Source organism: Rhinolophus sinicus, linkage group LG03 (genome assembly GCF_036562045.2).
Source record: "Rhinolophus sinicus isolate RSC01 linkage group LG03, ASM3656204v1, whole genome shotgun sequence".
Lineage (NCBI taxonomy): Eukaryota > Metazoa > Chordata > Mammalia > Chiroptera > Rhinolophidae > Rhinolophus > Rhinolophus sinicus.
In genome coordinates, this window is record NC_133753.1 from 21,525,637 (window position 1) to 21,545,741 (window position 20,105).

General features: G+C 46.4%; 1 pseudogene; it reads left to right on the plus strand.

Annotated features, from left to right (window-relative positions):
* The first annotated feature begins 1,278 nt into the window (after positions 1 to 1,278).
* LOC109448229 (ADP/ATP translocase 2) lies at positions 1,279 to 2,237 on the plus strand (annotated as a pseudogene).
* The last annotated feature ends 17,868 nt before the right edge of the window (positions 2,238 to 20,105 follow it).

Sequence of the window (20,105 nt, forward strand, 5' to 3'; positions counted from 1 at the left end):
CCAGGTCCCCTGTGCCTCAGAGCCCGTCTCTGCAGGTGTCAGCCAGAAGTCCCAGTGTCAGCGTCGTTGCTCAGATGTCTATTCCAGACACGCACCAGGGCAGGGACATTCTGGAGCCCGGAGAGGAGCTTGGGGCAACACCGCGCAGCGCAGAGCAGTGACGGCCGGGAGGAGGCGGGGCCGGGAGCCCGCTCCACCGCACCTGCACGCTGGCTGCGCTGACTCCACGAAGCCTCCTTCCCTGGTATGTTCCCTCCCATTTTCTCATCTTGAAACACAGTAGTTGTGATAATTAGACATGTTACAGTACTGAAGTGCACCCGCATATAGAAACTGTGATTGTCATTGACTGTATGATGCTATAGTCAGGGACTGACTTCAGTAAGGTCCCACCTGCTTTGAATTTATAGCAACTCTGATATAGAAACACATTCTGAGTTTGGGTTTGTAAAAAAAATAATAATAATAAAAGTATCTTCTGGGCTGAAATAGGCACATGGAAAACACATTCTGTGACAGGCTGAATTCTAAGATGGCCCCCAAGATTCCCCCTCACCCCCTACCCCCCCCACACACACACACACTCTACCCATCTTGTATAATTTCCTCCCTTTAAATGTGGGTGACATTATGAATATGATGGGATGTCACTCTGTGATTTGGTTATGTTACTAGGCAAAGACGAAAGAATTCTGCAGCATCACTGATTTGGAGTTAACCAAAACAGACATTCTCCTGAGTGGGCCTGGCTTAATCAGGTGAGTGCTTAAAAGTAGGACCGGGTCCTTGCGGAGGTGAGCGAGATGCACTGCTGCCGGCCTTGTAAAGCAAACAGGCATGTCGTGAAGTGCTGTGGAGAGGGGTGTCCTTCGAGAACTGAGGGCCTCAGTCCTACAACCTCAAGGAACTGAATTCTGCCAACAAACTGAATGAACTGAGAAGAGGATCCCAAGCCTCAGAGAAGGATACAGCCAGGCTGACAGAGTTCAGCCTTGACTGCAGCCTCGGGAGACCCTGAGCACCCAGCTAAGCTGGGGGACCCCTGGCCCACCAAACGTGAGAGAAATATATGCCACTTTAAGTCACTCAGTTGGCGGTAATTTGTTACACAGAATTAGAAAATTAATATACATTCTATGTCTTGCTGAATATAAAGTCTTGCTGAATTCCGTTTAAAAACGTGGTGTGGCATTTGCTTCGCTCCGCCCCAGAGCCCAGAGCTCCATCTGTTCCTAGCTCAGTCTTTCCGTCGCTTCCGTCCTCTTCTTTCCTTTCAATATGACAGATGCTGCTGTGACCTTCGCCAAGGACTTCCCGGCAAGTGGAATGGCTGCGGCCTCTCCAAGATGGCAGTAGCGCCCATCGAGCGGGTCACACTGCTGCTCCAAGTGCAGCGTGCCAGCAAGCAAATCACTGCAGACAAGCAATGCAAGGGCATTATAGACCGTGTGGTCCGTATCCTCAAGGAGCAGGGAGTCCTGTCCTTCTGGCATGGTAACCTGGCCAATGTCATCAGATACTTCGCCACCCAGGCTCTCAACTTTGCCTTCAAAGATAAATACAAGCAGATCTTCCTGGGTGGTGTGGACAAGAGAACCCAGTTCTGGCGCTACTTTGCTGGGCATTTGGCATCAGGTGGTGCTGCTGGGGCCACCTCCTTGTGTCTCGTGTATCCTCTTGATGTTGCCCGTACCCGTCTAGCAGCTGATGTGGGCAAAGCTGGAGCTGAGAGGGAATCCAAAGGCCTCAGTGACTGCCTGGCTAAGATCTACAAATCTGATGGGATTAAGGGCCTGTACCAAGGCTTTAATGTGTCTGTGCAGGGTATAATCATCCACCGAGCTGCCTACTTCGGTAGCTATGACACTGCAAAGGGAATGCTTCCAGATCCCAAGAATACTCACCTCTGCATCAGCTGGATGATTGCACAGTCCGTCACGGCAATGGCTGGGGTGACTTCCTACCCGTGTGACACTGTGCGCACTGCATGATGATGCAGTCGGGGCGCAAAGGGACTGATGTCATGTAACAGGCACACTGACTGCTAGAGGAGGATTGCTCGTGATGAAGGAGGCAAGGTTTTTTTTCAAGGGTGCATGGCCCAATGTTCTCAGAGGCATGGGTGGTGCTTTTGTGCTTGTCTTGTATGAGGAAATCAAGAAGTTCACATAAGTTATTTCCTAGTCCCCTCCCCCCGCCCCGTGAACAGGCATGTTGTATTATGGAACACACCTTGAGCATTCGTGCCAGACTGTTGACTGTCTATTGATCAATGGCAACCATTTTACCAGTTGAAAATGGGAAGCAATAATATTCATCTGACCAGTTTTCTCCTAAAGCCATTTCCATGATGATCGTGATAATGAGGGGACTCAATTATGTTTTTTATTTCAGTCACTCCTAATAAATCATACAATTGAAGAAATAAAAAATATCTGAAATATAAAAAAACATGTGTGCGTGTGCGTGTGTGTGTGTGTGTGTGTGTGTACGAGAAAGAGATTTAAAATATGGCTCCATTATTTTGGGGCTATAATTGAAAATATAGACTATTATTCATTCAACAATTATTAACTAAGCACCTACTCACTGGCTTCTGGTTTCAAAAAGGTAACTATTTGGATCTTCCTTCAGGGAATGGAATTGACTCAAAACGTTAAGCAAAGGATTTGGGAACAAACATTAGGAATAAGAGCAAGGTTCCCTCCTCTCCCTGAGCCCTCTACCACTTCCGCCAACCCAGCCCCAACTAAAACAAAAAATAAAAAATGTCCAGGCTGGTAGGAGGCGAGAGAGTCAGGGGGAAATTATGAAAGCTGAAACATTACTGGGTCCCAAAGAAGGAGCCCTACACCCCCTTCCTTACATCTATTTGAAGTCACAGGAGTCCAGAGGGATGTGACACCTGTGACCACTTCCTAGGTAGAGCTGCCTCTGGACTGGAGGCAAGTGCCCAGGAAAGAAATGGTCTCTAGAGCTTCCCCTGTCCCAGCACACTTCAGGAACAGCATTCCTGTGATGGCTACGCACAGAAGTCGTGGCAGAGATGCCCTCCCTGATGGGGTAGAAGCAGCAAAGAATGAGCATCATCACGCAGGCAAACACAGTGTTAGAAGGTCACAAGGAAAATGTCTCCAGGAAAGGGAAGTAGTGGCTCAGCCTGACGGAGGACCAGTCCAGCCCAGTGGATGCCTGCATGGCCCAACAGCAGTCAAGGCAAGACGGGCCCTCTGGAAACCTTGGCCCCATGAAAACCTTCAGAACTCAAGAGAGAAAGGGCAGAAATGACTGTGATAAAATCTTTCCCTCCTGGCCAAAATGGGCTCAAATCTGACGTGGGGAGGTACAGTGGTCTTCCTGACCCAGCTTCCCCTGTGAGAGAATACATATGACTCTGGAGCACCATGAAGGGATCCCAGGCAGGGAGGGGCAGATGGAGGCTGAGATGTACATCCCCTGAAAAGTGCTCTATTTGTGCTGCAAAGTAGGAGCAGGAAAGGAGAGGTGAGGAGGAAAAGGGGGGGTCCCACTCCAGGATTCTCAGTCTGATGAGCTGTCATCAGACCCACTGCGATGATAGTAGACATGATTACAGCTCTTCCTCTTTCCTCTTTGACAAACAGCCCGATAGCCAACATCTCTTTCATTTTTGATTGCCCAGCAGCTAGATTTGGTGTTACTGGCAGCTGAAGAGGGGCAGAGGACAAGGAGAAAAACAGAGGCAGATGGGGAAGGAGACAGAGGAGGAAGAACTCTGGGAGGAGGGTCCTTCGCATTATGTCTGGCTGGTTCCCACAGCGCCCTCTGATTCAGGCTCCCAAGTGGACCAGCCTGCCCATATCCCTGGTAAACTGGATGTACAATCACCCTGACACCAGGGCACTGCTGGTCCTCAGCATCCTTGGAACAGAGCGGGCACAGGTTGCTCCACACAGGTCGTGATCACACTGTAATACCATGACTTGGTTTGCATGCCTGCCTTTCCCACCCCAGGGAGTATCTTTGTTTACCTTTGTCTCTCCTTTTTTCTGTAGGATCCAGCTCCTCCTAGGTGAACAGGAAGTATTACATGAATACATCCCTTAACAAATCCTAACCAACCTCAGGAACATGTCACCTTTGTTACCACATCTGAACTCATTTGGTGAGCTACTTCATACGACCACTACCAGGAGAAGTAAGAAAACAAACACACCCGGCCCCCTAGAAGAACACGGAAGGACAGGGAGGAAGCAACCTCAATGCAATTTGACAGGAATTGTCCCACTCCCAGATAACCATGATTGCACAGGAGTGAGGCTAGCTGTTTAATAACTTTCCTTTGGCTTCTCCCTCAAGAAATGAAAGAAGGGTGATCTAGTGGTCTAACACCTTGCTACTCAAAGTGTGGTCCAGACCAGCAAAATCACTGACACTACAGAATCACAGGCCCCACCAGACCAGCAGAATCAGACTCTGCAATTAACAAGAATACATATTCAATTTTGAGCAGCAAGGCCTTCAATTAGAGAGAGAAAGAAAGAGCCCTGAGAGAGAATTAGGAGAGGGAAGACCAGAGAGGTGATTAAGAGCCCCTCACACGGCAGGTGTTCATTGTATCGATTAATTTCTAAACTAATTATTATTGGACAGTCAAAGAAAGAGAAAACCAGAGAGACCTAGAGTACAACGCGTGACATCTGGTGCCAAAACCAGCCTGCCTGATCCCAGAGTGTGACCTCAGGAGATTTTTAGCATACAAGCATTCACAGGGCAACTAGAAGGCCAGCAGGGCTTACCCCCCTCCACTTCCCCACCAAATCCTTGACAACTACAAACACTAACCACCACCACCCCATCTTCCCTCCTTAGGAGAAATTGACCATTTCCTACTTTATTCCCAGCACAAAGTAGGCGCTCAATAATTGTGTGCCAAATAATGAAAGCGTTGTGCTAGCAGGCTCAGATCAATTAGTGATTATAACGGAAGCTGAATGTAATTAATTATATAATTTAGGGCTGTTCAAGTTTAATTCTACCAAAATTACATCACGGAAACACGGCAGGAGGGAGGATTGCAGATAGAAGGAGAGGAGCCATGAGTAAAGCTTCCATGTACAACAGGCGCACGTTGAGCTGGATCCCCTCCCAACAGTAGAAGATTCACCCGGATGCCTAAGTAGGGGATTCTAATCCTGAATCTTATCTAGACAAAGAGTCAAAAATCAAAGGCTTCAGTACAACACCAGGGTCATGCAGCAGCGGACATGCTCAGCAGTGGACTCTGCTCAGTCTGGGGACATTGACTTGCTTTCACCCATTTCTATCGCTCAGGTTTTCCGTTCTTCATGCCATGTGAATCTCTTTTCTCCCTCACAGACTCAGAGGGTGTTAGAGCTAAAAAGCAATCTTTGGGGAACCTTTGGGCCAGTGGCTTTTAGCCCAATCAGACCTAACATGCCCTTTTACAAATAACATTTTGTATTGCCCCTTACCGTCCTGAAGTGAAATCCATAGAAACTATAATCTACCTACATAATTTACTTCTTAAACGGCACATTGATACAAGTGGGTTGCACTGGCCATTCAAATGCAGACTCTGCATTGCCATTGGTTCTGTGCCTTTCCAAAATGGTCAACACTAATTGCTAAAGAAACAAACCATCCCTCAGCTCTCATGGGGATGTATTCCGGGAAAATTCAATGGATATTAAAACCATGCAAAAAAAATTGTTTTGCTTTTACATGTAAAACAGAATTAGGTTGAAGATTCAGTTCATTATAATAAGGATTTTCACTACACGAATATCCTGTAGGGCATTTGGAAGTCACAGAGGTCACGAGAAAATCCTTTGTTGAGTGAAGCTGTGCTGCCCATAGGAAGTGTGGGGGCAGAGCCCCAGAAAGCAGTTTCCAGGCTCTCGGCCTCACATAGACAGGTGCTGGCTCAGGTAGTAAATGGCCATCAACTGTGATTGCATGGCCATCAGCTGTGGCTAGTTGGCCGTCAGCTGTAACCAGTGAGCCATTGGCCACTAATATAACTGCTGTGGCTACGCTAGGAGAGAGAGGAGAGAGAGAAAGAATGGGGGCTAGCAAGAAGATGGCGGCTGGGCTGGCAAGTGTGGATGGCAGTTTGCAGACAGTGTGGATCCAGCCTCCAGTGAGAGTATAGTGCCGCCAGAAAGAATACAGTGGTATGACTCCCCTACCTATGGCTCCGTGGGTGTTCCTTTTTGGCCTCACCATATCCTGCGTTCTTGTATGGGGAGAGGGAGCAGAGACCCTGCAGGCCTCCCCGCACGACAGGAAGACATCTAGCATTGCTGGCTCCACCCATTCGGTGCCAGTAGCCATACCCCAGCCATCCTGATAACCAAAAATGTCCCCACACATTTCCAGGAAGTGCCTGGCAGTAGTAGCACCCCACTGAGAACTCTGATTTAACCCAATCTTCTTACTTTGCAGGTGAGAAATCAGAGGGTGGGGAGGAAGAGATCTGCCTGGTCAGCACCCGCAGGTCTCTGAGCTCCCATTCCAGGGGCCCTCTTAGCTCCACACTGAGCAGTCTTGGAGGAGATCCTGCTCTTACCTAGAATTCCAATACATGGACTCAGGATGGGGCCCCACACCCCAGAAGTTCAAACTCCCTACAAAAGAAACCATGGCCATGTGTCCATGAAGTCCTCTAAGCTAGGGAATGACATCGCAATGCTTTTAAATTCATCTGCCCAAGGAATCCCAAGCTGTCTCATCACCAGAAAGCTAGGAAAGTTCTGTCATTGTGCAGAACTTAACTTGCTCCTCCTTCTGTATTCATTAACGAGAGCCCTGAAACTATCCCGGGTAAAGAAAGGATCCAATTTTGAGAGCAAAAACAGCAGTTGGGCATGACGTGCCAACACTGCTCAATCAGTAGTGGTTGACTAGTGTGCTGTGTTAAGAAGGGTTCTGGAGCCATATCCCAGCTCAACCTAAAAGGACGCAGTGATCAATTTAGAGAGTTTGCATTAGCCATGGTAGAGGGTGGCAACCCCATGCCAGCTATTTGCCACATCTGTTTTAGAACCCTCGACCATTCCAATCTACTTTTCTAGGTCAAAAGCTCATCAGTTTTGCCAATGATGGTCTGTGTCATGCCACTGGGTTACTTGTTTAAAAATTTGAGGCAAAGTTCTCCTTCCTAATGGTTGACACATCAATCATGAGATAAATTGCTTTGCTACAAGTGGTAGTACTAGGTACATCTTGTCAGAATCACACTCACTCACTCTGCACATGAGTTGAACATATGTTATACACTAGTCACTGGCAAACCTGTCATACTGCACATAAAAAATCATCTTTTTATCAAGGTTCCTAACTCACAAAAGAATATACATCAAACAAAACTCAACATTAATACCTAACATTTTCCACCTGAAATGTACGTATCCTTAGTTAAGGGATCAAGATGGCACAGTGTATAACAATTGATTGTAATTAGGGCCTTGAATATTTCTTGCTAGGACAGCTATATTTTGAGGAAAGTGTCTTTTAGATAAAATGGCTAAATATTGGTTATCTTTAAATTTAATGAAAGCAGGATACCTAGAAAAAGACTCCTATAAGGAATACAAAGTAATCATTGAAAAAAGCTGCCTGTTCAATAAATGCTTATTAGAAATACAAAATTATGTCAAATGCTCTTGCATGAATTAGTTTCAAAAATCTTTAAAATGAAAAAAAGAAAGGCAATAAGTAATAGGAAGGTCAAATGGATCTGAAAACATTCAAGAATACCTCATTTGAGATAAACTGTTCTTTGGGAGACTTGATTCTTAGGCAAAAGGGTATTTGACAATGTAACGGTAGGCAATTCAGCGTTAGGTGAACCCAAACAGAGCTAGTTTGATGGCACAAGATGGAAGGCAAGGAAGAGTGAGGAGACGAGAGCTGAACCAGGATGGTGGTGGCAGAGAGGTAAAGGAGAGTTGGTGAATCCAAGACAGACAAGGACGTTGAGTCTATGGAGGAGTGCTCTGAAGGTCAAGGAGGGGGAAGGCTGACTCCTCGCTTTTAGACCTGGCAGCACCGTCCACCAAGACAGTGAGTGCAGGCTCCTTGGTCAAAATGAAACTCTGGGAAATACTGGCCCAAAAGAAAAACATGAAGATAGTCTCATCAAATCTTGCTTCCAGGTGGAGTTGCTAACAGGTCCCCAAGAGTTGTTTAAATCTCTTTCTCTCCTCCCAGACCACAGACTCCCAGCTCCCCACTGCCTCCAGCAGCCAGAGCCTCGCTCCCTGCCCAAAGCCAGCTCCTTTTGTCAGAGAGACCACAGTTCCTTACAGGCAGGCATCATGAGCAATTCCTCTCGTCCCTCCACTCTGCTTCCAATATGGGCATTGAGAGCATGCAAGCTACAGGCATGAATTGAGGCGTGTGTAAGTGACCACACAGTGACTGATGAAAGGCCTACGATGGCCCCCACTGTGCTGGTGTCCACGAGCAGACAAGCGACAAAGAAGTACTCCTTGCCCGCTGAGGACGGCACAGGGCAAATGAGTGTGGGCGGTGGGAGTAGAGAGAAGTATCAGGAGAACGGGAGGAGGAGGCGGCAGGTCAACAGGGCAGAGTGGTCTCGGGAGGCTCCCTATAGAAGGTGGGACTTGAGTGCTGTCACAAATGGAGAAAGCAGAGGGCGTGGATATAAGGAAAAGCAGAGAGAGGCTGAGCGAACAAGAGCAGCCCATGCAGAGGAAGTAGGCCTGCATCTGTAACACACCGAGGTCAGCCTGTTTCGGAATCTCACAGCCCAGACAGGCAGAGAGAGGTGACAACCGTCGTGTGAGCTCTCATCTCCCTCAACCAGACGTGTGAAATGAGGGAGAAAGAAGCTTCCACACACAGTCCAGTTCTCCAGCTTGTCCCTGGTTAAACATGGTTTCTGTGAACTGGCCAGCCAGCTCTCAGGCTGATGAGAAACACCTACATGTGACTGTCTTTATCGTAAACGCTCCCAGTGCTGTCTCTATCAAACTAATACTGTGATTAAAGAAAGAGCTCCTGTCAGCTCTCTGGGGGTGACCTGTATGGACAGCAACTAGCAGAATCAATATGAGAAATTAAGCCTATTTCAGCCAAATAGCCAGTTTCTAAGAACACCATGGGGCATTAGGAAACAGGCATGACTGGTATAAAAAGGCACATCCGCACAACTGGATTCCCGGCAGAATGGCATGGGCCTTTGTATTAGTTGACCAAAACAAACAAAAATGCCATATAAAGAAGTCAACCAGTAGCCCTTATTCTCATTGTCTCAACAACAGCAATTACAATAAGAACTTACTGTAATTTAACATTGTTTGCTCTTGTGCAGCTCTCTGGAGAGTGCCCAGTCTATAATGGTCTCTTTATTTTCTATCCCTGTAGATTTCCCTATTATTCTCCTCGACTTCCTCTAGGCCTTCCACATTCTCCAAACATGGGTCCGGGGCCCTTAAAGAGAATAGCTGCAATGATTCTGACTCTTTTGGTTAAACATTAGATACCCAATTTAAACTAACCACACAAAAACAGGGGGGGGGCAGATTTATTGGCTCATGTAATTAAAAAAACAAGGATGGGGCACCGCCGTTGCTCTCTAATGCCAACGGCGTCTCTAGCTCACTAGGCTCCAGCGGAAGGAGAAAGGGGATAAAGTGGATCCTCTATACCACGGCTTGTACAAAGCTGACTGCTGGCAAATGGGCAGGTGGTAAAACCGAGGAAGCAACTGGCTGCAAAAGCCGCTCATAAGAGTGTGCCCTCTGCTGGAGGGGTGAAGAAACTTCATGTCACAGGCCTGGAACTGAGCACTCCATGAAATTAGACGTGACCAGAAATCCACTGAACTTCTGATTCGCAAGCTTCCCTTCCAGCATCTGGTGCAAGACATTGCCCAGGACTTCAAACCAGACCTGCGCTTCCAAAATGCTGCTATTGGTGCTTTGTAGGAGGCCTGTTTGGTTGGCCTTTTTGAAGATACCAACCTGTGCGCTCTCCATATCAAATATGTAACAGTGACGCAAAAAGACATCCAGCTGACACGTCGTATACGTGGAGAACGTGCTTAAGAATCTACTATAATGGGAAACACTTCATTCTTTTAAAAAAAAAATTTCTCTTCTTCCTGTTATTGGTAGTTCTGAACATCAGATTTTTTTTTTCTATAGATTCAAAGGTACTTAAATATATGATTACAAGTGGAAAAACAGGGGACAGAAATTAGGTATTGGCAGTTTTTCCATTTTCATTTGTGTGTGAATTTTTAATATAAATTCAGGGACGTAAAGCATCAATACAAGTCAAAATGTTTCAGTGAACAAGTTTCAGCCGTTCAATTTCATAACAATTCTAAATAAACCTGCTAAATTTTTATGGACAAGGCCAGCATTTGGATTTTCTTAAAAACCAGTACATTTCTTACTGAGGTCAACTACATGGTGTTTGTAGCGTTTTTATCATAAAGTCCACCCATTCACGACCCTTTTCTGAGTTGTCCTACATGCAAATACATGTTATCAGTGTTGTCTGTCTTCTGTGCTGTTCCTGTAAGTTTGCTATTAAAATACATTAAACTTATTTAAAAATCAAGGGTGTAGCTGGCCTGCAAGAATGGCTGGATCTAGGGGTTCAAAGGATGAGGCAGGCAAGACAGTCACTGCAGCTTAGCAACAAGTGGGAAGGTAGTCGTTCTCCATTGCTCCAGCTGAAGTTGCAGGCAGGTCCCTGGGGTCATAAGCCCCTACCAGAACCAATCTCTGTGGCCAAAGAGGTGGCCATCTGTCTATCCCCACAGTTTATAGGAGATCCTGGACCAGCACACTGGCAGGAATGGGTGTCCCTCCAGGAAAGGGGAGTTATGTTTAAGCTACAAGGGATGCTGGGTAGACAGACTATCCTATCTGTGTATCTGTTAGTTTTTTAGTGTCACTTTTCCTGTCATTTTCACTGGCATGATCCATTCATGTTCATCACAACCCTCCAAAAAAGGCAATTTACAACCACCCCATTTCACAGCAGGTGAAGCAGAGGCTCAGAAACCAAAGCACCGTGACCAGTGACAGCAGAACTAAGACGATATGCCTGCCCTCCAGCTGCCTGGCCCAGTGTGGGCGACACTGGCCTCTGCCCAGGGAACCCTGTCCAGGACAAAGGTAGGAAAAAGTTCAGAGCCTACACTGGACACTTCCTGCCATCAGACGGTTATGGACACGAACTGTGACAAGTCGAATCTCACTCCAAATCAGTTCATTAAAATGTCCTGGAGTTTAGAAGTTTCTCTTCTAAATGCCCTCACAGTCTTGTCACTTCTCCCTGCATACTTGGGAGGGAGAGGAAGAAGTGAAAAAGCAGAACCTCCTCTATATTCCTACTTAACCACAGGGCAAAATGGAATCTCTGTCAATGTTAACACCCCTTACAAGGACTTCCCTAGCAGGAGGTATATTCCAGCATCCAGAGCTGCCCAAGGGGTTTGCTGTCCGAGGCCCTGCTGGCCAGGTGAGCTCTGGGCCATACAGGCTCACCCTCTGCAGAGAGATGACTGCTCAGGGGCTCCCCCTGCCCAGCTACACCCACTGTAGGAGGCACAGAAGCCCACCACTGCAGGAGCCCACCAGCTCCAGACCGAGGCAGGGAGGGTGCCACCTCTAGGAGGCATGGTGGAAGCAGTCCCCTCCAGCAGAAGGAAATGGAGAGTCAGGGCTTGAGAGCCCAACCTCTCACTGCAGACCAACTCAGCTCAAAGCCTGCCTCCCCCATGCACTGCCTGTGTGCCTCCAGCAAGCAACCTAAGTCCTCTGTGCCTCAGTTTACTCAAATGTACAAGAGCAATAATAGCATTCCATAGACCTCATAGGGCTGTCACATATGAATTCAGAGAAACTGAATCCACGCAAAGAGGCTAGCACATGGTCAGTGCTCAGTATTATTAGTACTACTATTATTTTATCATTTACCGTGTTTCCCCAAAACAGAAAATAAGCCCTAGCGCTTTTCAGGATGCTCATAATATAAAATAAGCCATACCATATTTCCCCTAAAATAAGACGAGGTCTTGTATTAATTTTTGCTCCAAAAGATGCATTAGGCCTTATTTTATATTATGAGCATCCTGAAAAATCATGCTACAGCTTATTTTCTGGTTAGGTCTTATTTTTGGGGAAACACGGTATTAATAACGAATTCTGCTACTCAGAACAAAGGCTACCTAGCATTCCCCAGCCTACCACAGGATTCAATGGTGTTGGAGGCGGAATAATGCTCCCCTCCCCCTCAAAGATGTCTACTTCCTAATTGCTGGAACCTGTAAACGTTATCTTACTTACACGGTCAAAGGACTTTGCAGGAGTGATTAATTAAATCAAGGCTCTTTATCAGGAGAGATTTTCCCAGATTATCCAGGTGAGCCCAAAGCAATCACAGGGTGCTGGTATCGGGCAGGCAGGAAGGTCAGAGAGAGAGAAAATATGACAAAAGAAGCAGAGGTTGGAGTGATGCAGCCACAAGCCAAAGAATGCAAACAGCCTCTAGAAACAAAAAGGTAAGAAAATAGATTCTCCTGTAGAGCTTCCAGAAGGAATGCAGCCTGGCTGATACCTTGATTTTTTTACTTCTGACCTCCAGAACTGTAAAATAACAAATTTGTGTTGTTTCACGCCACTCCGGGGTCAAGGTCACTGTAACTGACATGGGGCTCCTGACCACCCCCGCCAAGGGAGCATCTGGTTAAAGAACACTCAGAAGAGATCCTCCCATGCGCTGAAAGCATCCTATTCACACATTCACTGCTTCAACAAATCTTTATCATGGCATCTCTTGCAAATAGCCCACGGCCACACTCCGCAGGAGGCTCATTCCCAGGCGCCCTCCATTTTTCTGGGGGGCTATCTTCAGCCTGTTGGATTTTCATGGGACCCCATTTTTGATGTTGACGGCTGACAGCTTTCACACCCCACCCCTCCCCTTCCCCTTTGCCCCATGCCTGGGCGAGCTGATAAGAAGGCACAAGTGCTCCCTCCCTTGGCGCTGACAGAGAAGTTCAAGCCATGCAAACCCGGGCCCACATCCGGGAGCCCTCATCCTAGTCCCAACCCCCAAGCACAATACAAAACAGAACCACCACTCCCACCTCACACCTCGTTCATTTTCACTCCAGACCAAACCTGAGCCCTTCTCCCTGAGGAACCGTTTTGCTGGTTACTAGTGAGTAATACACTTTATTTCACAGCCATTGATGTTTGTGTCATTCGTTCTGACACCCATGAACGCCTGGGAAGGGGGTTGCCCAGCAACCAGCAGGACCGCTAGGTGCCCAAATAAAACATTACGTTGTACTTATTGCCTCCAGATGGCAAAATGGCTACTGTAGCTCCACACATCCAAAACCACCAGCCTCCTCTGCTAGAAGGAAGAGGAAGGGGCAACACTAACAAACTACATCCTTATCAATTTCTAAAGAAAAACTTTCCAGAAGTCCTCCATAAGATTCTCCTTCACGTCATGCCATATGCCACCCCTAGTGGCAAGGGAGGCTAGGAAAGCAAGTTCTCACTTTTTCAGTCTCTCAAGTAGAGGACAGGCAAGAGGTAAGGGGGGTTGGGAATAGTGTCGGCCCTGGGGGCTAATGAAAAAATTAAACATTTACTGAGCATTTACCATGGTTTCTCTTCTCTAAGCACTTCTATAAGTACATTGCACTTATTATCTAACTTAAGCCTCCCAATGACCCTATGAAGAAGGTACTTTGATCCCACTTTTCAAATTGAGGAATTGAGGCCTAGAGAGATTGGGTTATTTGCCCAAGATCACACAGAACCCTGAGGGCAACAGTATTTGAACTCAGGCCAACTCTAGAGCCCAGGCCCTTACATACTACGCTGTACTGCCTGCCTCAGTGTTTACAGATACTCTGATGTGCATATGCTTACATTTGGTACAAAAAGGAACAAGACCACAGGGGCCAGGGAAGGAGACCCTCCACCAACTTCATAGCCCTGGAAGCTCCAAGAAGGCAGGAAATAACCAGAGCCCCTGATCTCTATCCCCAGTTCACCAGCCTGGGAGCCTGGAAGCACTTCAAGTCCCACCCAATGTTACCCTTGGGAAGAGGAAAGTCTGTGCTGCTGGCACTCCATCCCTCAGCCTTCCCTCTCCATTATTACCCACCTAGAGAAAGGCCAGAAACCACTTCCATCATTTGTCACTGGGATCATGGTTTGAAACGGTTGACCACCAGCCCTAGTGAGACTGCCTGGCCTCCTCTGGGCGCTAACAGGAGGCTGCCAGATCAGGCTAATGCAAAGGGCACCAAGCCCACTGCTCAGCAGTGACCGACCAGAAGGCTCCCTGCCAACACCCCACTGGTGATTTCCTTTTCTAGAATTGCAAATACACCTGTAAAATGAAACCCTAGTACCAGGCCTATCTTTGGGTGGATGGGGCTCAATGTTCACATTTCTGACGTTACATCCATTTGTCATTACTTTTGCATGTGTGTCCTTAAAGAGTTCATCTGTGGCAAATGTAAACATGGAAACTATACGGCGATTTTTATTATCTTGCTTTGGCATATCTGCACTTTATAGTTTCCTGGGAGTCTTTTAATTTGGAAACAGCCAGGCTATTTGACAAAGAGGCTATGCCTAGACGAGCTCACAAGTTGCATTTCTCCCTTCTCCAGACGACACTGGGAAAGTAGTGAGCCTGAAGCAAGGATCCCAACCCTGCTGGGAGCTTTAAGAAACAAAAGTCATGTCGATAGCATGTTGTCCCAAATATGATATAACATGAGGGGTGCTTCACCTCTGTGGTATTCTTCCCCAAACCCATAATCCCAATGTAATCAGAAGAAAATAACAGACAATCAAAAATTAAGAGATATTCTACAAAATACCTGGCCAGTACTCTTCCAAAGGTCATGGTCTTTCAAGGTCAGGGTCTTTCAAGGTCATGAAAAACAATGGAAGTCTCAGGAACTGTCACAGAGCAGAGGAGACTAAGGAGACATCACAACTGAATGTAATATAGTACCCTTGATTGGATCAATTAAAAGTTTTTAAAAAATGCCTGGCCCACATTCTAACCAATTACAGTAGGAGTTCCCCCTTACATCCCCAGACCTCCAGTGGATGCCTGAAACTGTGGAGAGCACAGACCCCTACATATACTATGTTTTTTCCTATACATACATATCTATGATAGTTAATTTATAAATTAGGCACAGTACGAGATTAACAAAAATAACAATAATATAAGGGTTTTTATTCAGGGAGGAGACCCAAGATGTCATCGTAGATAAACACTGTGCCTGCTTCCTTCCATGAACACATTAAAATTAAAACTAAATTATAGAACAATCATCCTGGAGAACCATCTGAAGTCTGACCGAACAGAAGTTTTGTAACTACAGATATAAAGAAGAAGCCACGACGAGACTGGTAGAAAGGGCAAAGACGCAAAATGGGCTGGTCCCAAACCTCTGTGTGGCAGATAAAAATTGGGAGGGATAATTTGTCCACAGAGGTTCCCCCCAGAGGAGTGAAGGACCCCATCTCCACACCAGGCTCCCCAGCCTGGAGCACTGGTGCTGGGTAGAGGAGCCTCCACAACATCTGCCTGTGAAAAATACTGGGGATTCCAACCAGCCAGGTGGGACGGAGGCTGCAGGAAACCCAGAGGACCTCTTAAAGGGCCTGCGCACAGACTCATTCACTCACACTCACCTTGGGCTCTGGTGAAGGGAAGGTGACCCAGGGGACGTCAGAGGCATATGGGGAGCAGACTGAGGTGTGTGGCTTCAAGGCTGGGGCTGGAGGACAGTCACCACTTTCCCCGTGAGAGGTATTCCTCCTGTGCAGCTGGCAGGCGGCCACCATCTTTAACATGTTGAGCCCGCCCCATACGCTCACGGCTAAATCTGAATCTGATTGGTCTGGTGAGCTCAGGGGCTCCACCCTGCTGACTCACTAGGACCCTGCCCCATTCAACTCCCCCAACTCCAGAGGCACTTTCTCTATGAGCACACATTGCACTCTTTCTTGGAAAACTATCCGAGTCGACAGGCACCAGGCAGGCAACAGCTTGTTCTGAGACTTTTGCTGAGTAGCTTCAAGCTCAGCACTGGTACCAAACCAGAGTCTACATTAACCTGGTGACCACAACAATTTCCACTGTAGTGACTCCGTGAGACCCTGCCTCATCCAACTTGTATATCGAATGAGGCTTTATCAGTGGCTGAACTTTAAGGGAGCAGGCAGGTGGCAGCATGCCTCAGAGTGTCCTGGCTTTTTGCGGAGCTACCCCAAGCCTAGTACTGGTGGCAGCCATCACTGGTTTGCAGCGTGGTCTCTCCCACGTGCCTCCAGGGTTAGCAGAAGCAGCAAAAACCTGCAGATCACTCTGTAGCTCCTACCAGGTAGTTCCCCCAGCTGGTCATAGGCAGTGGCTGACCTGGGACTGCACCAGAGCCCCTCTCAAGAAGCCCCAGAACCAGTATACCCGAAGGTTGGCTTCAGACCACAGCAGAGCACTGCCTAGTTAGCCCCACAAGCAGCACACAAAAAGGATGGTTTCAACATGCACCAGAGCCTGCTGGTTTGAATCCCATTCAGTGGGGTAAGCTCCCACACAGCAGCCCATAAGCTATGGATGTGGCCAGACCCCACAGCCAGTCAGCCTGAGGGTCAATCCCACTTGCTGATGTGCCAATAACAACCAAGGCTCCACTATGACAGGAGAGCAAACGCAAGGGCCAAGACTGAGAGACATAGCAAATATACCTCATATGTAGAAACAAACACAGGATGGCAGCCAACATGAGGAAACAAAGAAATACATTCCAAACAAAAAAACAGGAGAAAACTCCAGAAAAAGAACTAAATGAAATGGAGGCAAGCAACCTACCAAAGACAGAGTTCAAAACACTGGTTATAAGGATGCTCAAGGAACTTAGTGAGAACTTCAACAAAGAGATAGCGAGCATAAAAAAGGACATAGAAACCATAAAAATGAACTAGTCAGAAGTGAAGGGTACAATAACTGAAATAAAGCATGCACTAATTGGGATCACCAGCAGACTACATGAAGCAGTTGATCAAATCAGTGATTTGAAAGATGGGGTAACAGAAAACACCAAATCAAAACAGCAAAAAGAAAAAAAAGAATCCCAAAACTGAGGATAGTTTAAGAGACCTCTGAGACAACATGAAGCATAACACCATGTGCATCATAGGGGTACCAGAAGGAGAAGAGAGAAACAAGGGACTGAGAATCTACTGGAAGAAATAATGACTGAATACTTGCCTAACCTGGAAAAGGAAAGAGCCATACAAGCCCAGGAAGCACAAAGTACCAAAAAGGATGAACCCAAACAGGCCCACACCAAGACACATTATAATTAAAATGGCAAAGGTTAAAGAGAAAGAGAGAATCCTAAAAGCAACAAAGAAAGGCAACTAGTAACTTATAAGGGAGCTCTCATAAGATTGTCAGCTGATTTCTCAACAGAAACTTTGCAGGCCAGAAGGGATTGGCACAAAATATTCAATGTGATGAAAAGTACAACCAAGGGTACTCTACCCAGAAAAGCTATCATTTAAAATCAAAGGACAGATAAAGAGCTTCCCAGACAAGAAAAAGCTAAGGGAGTTCATCACCACCAAACCAGTATTACAAGGAATGTTACAGGGACTTCTTTAAGATGGAGGGAGGGGAGAGATCAAAATTATAAATAAAATGGCAATAGCTACATATCTATCAACAATTACTTTCAATGTAAATGGATTAAATGCTCTAATCAAATAACAGAGGGCTGAATGAATAAGAAAACAAAAGCTTTACATATGCTACCTGCCTACGAGAGAATCACTTCAGATTGAAAGACACATCCACAGATGGAAAGTAAAGATACGAAAAAAGATATTTCATGAAAATGGGGGAAAAAGAAGCTGGGGTACCAAAATTGTACCAGACAAAATTGACTTTAAATCAAAGGCTAGAACAACAAAGGACCCAGTAATCCCACTTCTGGGTATTTTTCTGAAGAAACCCAGAACACTACTTCAAGGGGATGTGTGTATTCATATGTTCATTCCAGCATTGTTTACAATGGCCAACATGTGGAGGCAGTTTGGGTGTCTATCAATGGAAAAATGGATAAAGAGGAGGTGGTACACATATACAATAGAATATATCTCAGCCATGGAGAGGAATGGGTTTTTGCCATCTTTGGTAGCATCGGTAGACCTGGAGGGTATTGTGCTGAGTGGAGTATGTCAGACAGAGAAAGACAGATGCAATGTAATTTCGCTTTTCTGTGGAATCTAACTAACTCATAGATACAGAAACTATTTTGATGGTTGCCAGATGGGAGGGGGTTTGGGAGTATGGGTGAAAAAAGGGTAAGGGATTAAGAAGTACAAACTGGAAGATCCGATCAAAATGGCAGCGTGAGGTGAGCCTCTGTAAATCTCCCCTGGAATTTACAACTAATCAAACAACTATAACTCCACAAAGGACTCCCTGCACAGCAGACAGGCAAGAGGAAGAGGCCCACTACTGAATTCACCGAAAGGTGGGTGAATCGCGCAAGCGGGGGAGGAGGGAAGGGAGAAGTACAGAGATGGAGCCGCACGGGCGCAGGAAACAGACCTAGCTCAGTGCGCCGAGCTCGCTGCTTCCCGGAACTACCGCAGCTGCGGGAGAGGGAAGAACTCGGACTGCTAGGGCTCCACTTATGGCCCACAGGGCTGAGGGGACAGCATATAACACGGCTGAACCCAACGCTCACAGCAGAGACCTCAGAGAAAAGACTGAGGGAAGAAGGCTGAAAACGGTGGTTTAAGCCCTCACTGCTGAGCAGAGAACAGAAGCCTTAGACACTGAGACTAGCCGCCCCCTCCCTCCCCTCACAGAGTTCACCCCACCCCCAACTGCCTGGTGCTAGAAGCAGAACAGTAGCAGTGTCAGATCAAAAGAACAGAATAATTGCTGTTCTGAGAACTGTGGACCACAGACACAGATTTGCAGCCCAACTACTTCAGACAAAGGGGAGGGAGCTGTGGAAGCAGGAACGGCTGTGGTGGTGGTCACCACCATTGCTCTGGGCCACCTCTCACAACTCACCCTGCCCCTGGCCCGACCTATCTGGGCAGATCCCTGCAGGAGTTAACAGAACTGCTGAAACATACGGGCTCTGAATCTGGTACAGGAAGAGCTTTGGAACTTCAAAACCTCTCCGCATACCCACACAAACACTGCGCCCTATGACCCAGGTGAACTATTAACAGAGGAGAAGCCTGTCTCCCAGGGAATCCCCCCATTGTGTGAGAAGCTGGAATAGTGCAGAGAAAATATAGCACTACCTGTGGGAGAGAAAAAAAGGCTGCAGTCACAGAGAAAATAAAACATTCTACCAACAAGTACTGGAAAAACAAAAGAAAGACTTCTTCCTATCAACCTGTTGCAGAAGCCACTCCTGTAGATGTCTAGGAAGAGAAATAATAAATCAGTAATTGCCATGAATAACTAAGGCAACAAGACAGCTCAGAAAGAAAGTGAAAAGTCTCCAGAAAAGGAATTTAAAGATATAGAAATATGTGACTTAAATGACAGAGAATTCAAGATTGCAGTTCTGAAAAAACTCAACGAGATGCAAGAAAACACAGAAAGGCAGTTTAATGAACTCAGAAACACAATCAAAGAACAGCATGAGCATTTTACAAAAGAGACTGAAATTTTAAAAAAGAACCAAATAGAATTTCTGGAGATTAAGAACTCAATAGAAGAAATTAAGAATGAAATAACCAGCTTAGGTAGTAGAGTTGACCAGATGGAGGAAAGAATCAGTGACATCGAAGATAGAAACGTGGAAATTACACAGATGGAAGAAGAAAGAGACTTGAGACTTAAAAGAAATGAAAGAACTCTACAAGAACTTTCTGACTCCATCAGAAAGAGCAATATAAGAATAATGGGCATACCAGAAGGAGAAGAAAGAGAGAAGGGAACAGAGAATATACTCAAACAAATTGTCGATGAGAACTTCCCAAATTTGTGGACAGAACTGGATACTCGAATCCAAGAAGCAAATAGAACACCTA